Source organism: Pezoporus wallicus, unplaced genomic scaffold, assembly GCF_028554395.1.
Source record: "Pezoporus wallicus isolate ANWC-B61680 ecotype Strahan unplaced genomic scaffold, APGP_CSIRO_Pwel_v1 contig_13399, whole genome shotgun sequence".
Taxonomy (NCBI): Eukaryota; Metazoa; Chordata; class Aves; order Psittaciformes; family Psittacidae; genus Pezoporus; species Pezoporus wallicus.
The window spans coordinates 191442-197516 of record NW_026639844.1 but is presented as its reverse complement, the minus strand read 5'-3'; positions in this window follow the sequence as shown (position 1 = coordinate 197516).

The window sequence follows — 6075 nt, the reverse complement described above, 5'->3', positions numbered from 1 at the left end:
CAAAGCACACTCCCAGCTGAAGCAGGGTTAACATCTGCAGCCTGGGAACACTGCAGTTTCCCTCCGACAGCAGCTTCACCTTCCTTCCTCGGGAATTCTCTTCCTTAGGACAAGCCCTCCTGGGAAAGGCACTCACGGCCCGGGTTTGTCACCAGCTGCACAGATGTTGCACAACTCCAAAATACCTCGGTAGCACACAAAGAGAGGGTGGAATCTGACCGCTGGCACTCAGCTCCATGGAGCAGGAGCCGAGCTTCCTGGTCCCAGTGCGTCCACAGCCACAGAGCCCCGAGGAGGAGCAGTCCTGCAGCAGCAACAACGCTGGCCTGATGGTTAAAAGCTCTAAGAACTACATCAGGACCATGCAGGACAGCTGGGCTCTTGCCGGCATTCATGCCTAGGCAGGACATCCCAGCTTGCTAAAGCCAAGAGGGAGCATTCCGCCTTTAAAGGGTCAATTCCCTTGCTGTTTATTTTGTTGAAGAAAGCCTTGGATGTGGAGCAAGCTGCCAGGACACGCTCTGGGGCTGGAGGTGGGAGGGAAGAGGAAGGGGAAGTGCAAACCCCTCTTAAAGCCTCCGCACAGCACCAGCACTGAACTTCAAGCCTCTTCCTCTCTACAACCATCTTATACCAGGAAAGAAAGAGGGGAAAGCTATTGGTTTTGCAATCCAGGCCGGGATGCAGGAAAGATGCAGGCACAAGGAAGCGTGGGGAGGTGAGCCAGGAGACAGCTGTCTTACTGATAACAACCCCCTGATACCAACAGGGCAAAATCCAAGAGCCCGGAGGGAAGTGGGAGCGGACTGAGCTCCCGATTGACCAGCCAGCCCATGGTTTGCACGCTGAATTCCGCATGTTTTAAGCAAAGCAACCCCTTCCCAGCGGTCCTGAACAGCCCAGCCGGGTGTTTAAAGCCACTTGCACCCACTGACGGGTGGTTTGTTGTACACCCACCCCTGCACCAACCACAGCCCCGTCTCCCCCGATCGCACACACCCTCAGCAGGCACCAACAGAGCCACAAGCACCCGCTGCAGCCTCCCTGCAAACCAACCCGACCCACACCATCGCGTTTCCTTTGCCCTCAAGCCGATGCTCCAGGTCAGGGCCGGGCCACGCCGCGTCCCACCGAGACCCCCAGGCCCGCGCTGACACCAGGAATAACCCCATCCCCCTGGGAAGGGTGAAGGGAAGCGTGGCCGCGGCGGAGGAACGCTCCCCTCCCGCCGCCATCCCGGAGGCCTTTTGTCAGGTCCTGCCTGCTTAATGATTAACAGGGATTAGGCAACGCTACGCTGGAGTAAGCCAAGTGCCCCTCGATCAGAGCCGGTGAGGGGGTCAGCGTGCCGGGGTGGGGACAGGCCTGTGGCACCCAGGGATAGGACCCGGACCCGGTTCCTGGTCCCTGCCGAGCACCGGAGCTGGGACTTGGGGGGAGTTTTTGCTCTCTCCTGTGTGAGCACTCGGAGCAGCGATGTGGGACCAGTGCAGCATCCCCCAGCTCCCCATCAGCGACCAGGCGGGCTGGAGGGGTTTGGCACCATCACCTCCGGTTATTTGGCTGCACGAAAATCGCACCCCCTTTGGTATTCGCCTCCGGGGCAAAAGCAACCTTAGAGGCTCTCGGGGCCCCTCCTCGCCCCAGCCTTATCCATCAGCACAATTCACACCGTGTCCCACCCAGGGAGCTGGCACCGCGCTGGCTGCTGCCAAGTGACACCGTGACACCGCTGCCCAGGCACCTCTCCCCTCACTACCGCGTTCCCATTACCCCAGTATAAAAAGTTCACTTTATACTGGGAGCTCCCACCCGCATCCTTGTCCCCCTGCCCGGGGCTGCGCACCCGAACACCGTGACCCACCCCCAAAAGGCTCAGGGATGCTGCGAGCCGGGGCAGGACCGGGATGAGCCCCCCCGGAACTCCCCAAACCGTGTAGCTCCCCAGAGCCCGCTGCAGGGCTACCGGGAGCGCCGATCCCCCCCTCCCCGGTCCACCGGAGCCCCCCACGCCGCTCTCACCGCCGCCGCCTCGGGGTGGGGGGCCGGGGTCTCGCCGCCTCCGGTGGTTTCGTTCCTGGGGCCTCCCCGCATTCAAACCGGGGCCGGACTTCGCGGAAATTGCATCACGGCGGCCCCGCCTCGCCCCGCCCGCGGGCATCGGGGGGAGCCGGTACCGGCACCGGGCGGCGGGAGCCGGCGTTGGGAGAGGGCAGCGCTGCCCGCCCCCGCTGCGATCGGGACCGGCTCTGTGGCCCCCCCGACCCCGGCCGCGGGGGTACCGGTTTCAAACCCTGGTCTTCCCCCCCCCCCCCCGCGCATCCCGGTCCTGCCCCACCGCCGCCGCTGCTGCTCACTGCTCACCCGTGCTCGGTCCCTTCCAGCGCTCGAAGCCGGCTCCGGGGGGGAGCAAAGCAGAGACGAAGCGACGGTCCTGGTCCCCAGGTCCCCAACCCGGCAGTGGCTGAGCCTCCGCTTAAATAGGGATTCCGGGAGGGGCCCCGCGCTGGTTTCCTTTCTGTTCATCAGCATCACTTTCGTTTTCCGTTTGCTTCCCAGCCAAGGTACTCCCGGTTGACAAAGTCCAACCTCAAGCCAAAAACCATCAGCACCAACCCCCAAACGAGCCCGGTCGCGCTGAGGTGCCCCGAGGCGAGCTGGATGCCTGCTCTGTGCAGGGCTGCAGCACCCACACCTCTGGTGGCAAGACCTGCATCCCCGTCTGCAGGACACTGCGCCAGCAGCATCACCCGATGCTGAGCACTCTGGGTGCAGGGGGCTCCTCATCCCTCCAGCATCGCCACATCACAGCCCTCAGAGCCAAGCCTGCAGCAGCTCAGCACATGGCACAAGTGGTGGTGTCAATTTAAGAGTGGCACACACAGATGGATGGGAAGTGCAGCAACCCAAAATCCCCCCCCCAGAACATACACATCCAAGCAAAAGGCCCAGGAGGTTCCTCTAACACCCCTCCAGCCCCACAACCACACCGCAGCACCGGAGCTATGGCAGAGCCTTGGAGGGAGCCCCCACTCTGCTCCCATCCAGCATCACCCCAGGGTGCCCCAAGGCAGAGGGATGCCCAGGCCTGGGGGCACTGGATGGACACCACTGGAGCAATGGGCGGCCATGGGAACCGGCTGCCTACGGGCATCAAAGCCGCTGTCACTGCTGGAGCCGAGGGCACACCAGCTCCCAGCAGCAGGGCCATGGTCTGCTCCGTGCTTTGTCAGCCAGGAGCAAGCGGGGGGGCTCAGCCTCACGGCAGGAGGTGACCCCATGGAGCCCCCCACATCGGCTTTCCTGCTCGGGATGGAGCTTCCCAGCTTTTCCCCTCACTGCTGCCACGGGAGCTGCTCAGCTGGGGCAGCGCAGGAGCCCCGTCCCTGCCCGGGAAAGGAGCGGTCCCTGCCCCATGGAAGATGCAGCTCCAAGTGAGGCCAAAGGGAAAGCATCAGCTCAGGAAGTGAGCACAGGCACCGGGACACGCAACAGCGACGGAGCCCGGCCCCGGTTTGAGCGTGGGCAGAAATCTCCCCCTCCACAGCACTGACTCTAAACGCCTCTGTAACAGCCCAGACACCATCAGACGGCAGCAAGAACCAGAAACAAAGCACCCCTAAACCCATCCCCACGGTGTCCGAGCCAGGCTTGCCCCAGCACTGGGGCTTTGCTCGGGTTTTCCGGGTGTGATGGATGGAGTTTTACAGGCGGGATATTCCCCCTGCAGCTCCCGCAGCAAACAGCTTTCAGTGTCTCACATGCAGCCTCCCGCACACGGACAAAGGCGGCTGGAGCAGGGCAGCAGCCCAGGGAGAAGCCGGGCTCTGCTGCCCCTTACCCCGTGGCCGGAGCAGGGAGGAGGCAGCGCCGCGTCAGGGCGGGGAAGAGCCTGAACCTGGGACGCAGAGCGAGGGGAAAGCCCCGAGTTTCGGTTTCCGTTTCTGTAGCGATGCCGTCAACAGCCACGGAACGGGGGGGGGGGGGGGTACCAGCTGCAGCCCCCTCCCCATCCCCGAGGACAAGCTGGGACCCGGGAAGGCGTCCCATGAGGATGCTGGAGCATCTCCTGCCCTGGTAACCCCCCTAAAGCAGCCCAGAGGAACCGGTCCTCGGCAGGACCACGGCGCGGCTCTGCCTGCACCGCTGCCGGAGGGATGCAGCGGGAGCATCCCCGGGTCTTTCCCAAAAGCTGCCGGATGCCTGGAGGAGAAAACGCATCCGGTCGTGCCCCCATCGCCACAGAACACAGGGAAAACAGGGACTTGGCACGAGGCATCCGCAGCCCTTACGTAATTTAGGGATGCGAGTCCTGCAAACGGAGCAGCCCTGGCTCCCCCCGGGGTGCTGCCCGGCCCCATGATGGGGAGGAAAGGGAAGCACGGCTGAGAACCCCTTGGAAGGCAGCTCCCGTCAGCACCAGACCGGCAGAGCGGGCACCAAGGACCCCCGGCTCACACACCAGTTGACCCATTGCGATTTACCCCAATGCTCCAGTTGTGGGGTGCCCGACTCCCCCACTGTAGCTCTGGGAGCCCATCCCAGGTCCGTGGCAGTGCAGCCCCCTTGGGGATAACAGAGCCCCAGATCTCAGCGCTGCTGTCAGTGCCATGGGGTGACCCTCCCTCTGATCTGCAGGTGGGATGCGCTCACCGTGCTTCAGTAGCGATGCTTCACTCCTACTGCTGAAACCTGGGCTGGAGAACCAGGAGACAGAGCAGCCATGCGCACCGTGGGACACGTACCCTGGCCAGAGCATCTTGCAATGGTCCCGTCCCTGCTGCATCCAGCCCATCGCCAGTGCCCCACACAGTCGCTGATGATCCCCACTGAGAGCTTGCTGCACGTGACTTCCCCCTTGCTTTTCCCTCTCAAGCCTCAGCCCTACCACGCGTTACCAACGGCCCTACAAGCACCCAGATGCTCTCCACAGAGCAGGGAAGCACCGCAGCGCGCTCAGGATCAGCACAGCCACTGCCAGAGCATCCCAGCCTGTCTTTCCAGGGATACAGGGCTTCCCCGCAAGCTGCTGCAAAGGGAGGGGAGGATTGCACCAGCCCTAATCTGCCTGAAGAGCTGTTATTGCTTGGAGAACTGTTGACATCCCTAGGGAGCCTTGCCGTGCAGGGCAAAGGACATCCATGTGGGGAAGTGATCTATAGGCTCCAGAGCAGGTAAACGGGCCTGGAGGCAGAGAAGAGCTGCTGCCTGCTCTGCCCTGGCACTCGCTGCCCACTGCCACAGCCCCAGCACTGCACACACCAACATGGGGATGCCACCAGCCTGAATTCATCCCTCTCCCAGATATCCATCAAGAGGAGGCAGGAGATCCCTCCAGCTGCATTCCCATCCAAACCTGGCCGTCTCCTCACAACCCACAGCCCCTGGATAACCTGGATGGGTCTGTCCCAGGCAGAGACAGCTGGTGCAGGATGCTCAGCCCATAGCTCTCGAGGGCTGGGCAGGTGAACCAATGCATTCTGGAGCCCAGCACTGCTGGGGACAGCAGCCCTGTGACCAGAGGGACCTTCACTCACTCTTGCAGTGCAGGAACAGGGGGCTTTGGGGTAGAAATGCACCCCCAGATCCAGCTCAGCACTGCTGCTTACACTGGAGAGGCTTGAGGCTCACAGTGACCACAAGCCTTTATAGCTCCTTGGTCTAAGGCTGTCCCAAGTACGAAGATAAGACGGAGAAAAGGCACTGATACCTTAACAGCAGGAGGCAGGGAGGGAAAAGGCTCTGTTTAGGCAGGGCTCCTCTTTAAGGGCTGCAAGTCCTGGGGTCAGGCTCAGCTGAAACAAAACAGAACCCAACACCTGAGAGGAACAAACCTCTTCCTCTTCTAAACACAGCTTGAGGAGGTGTTATCAGCACCGGGTGCAGCCCTGCCATGGAAAACCAACCTCTGGAGCCACGTTTGGGGCTCCCCGGCCCCATGCACACCCTGCCTGTGCTGGGGGCACTCCAAGGACAGCCCGGTCCCCCCAAAACACCCATCTCAGCTTAATGTCCAAGTTAAAATTGGTCCTTTGCAACGGGACCCCATGGGCAGCACGGCAGCGGGTGTTGGGG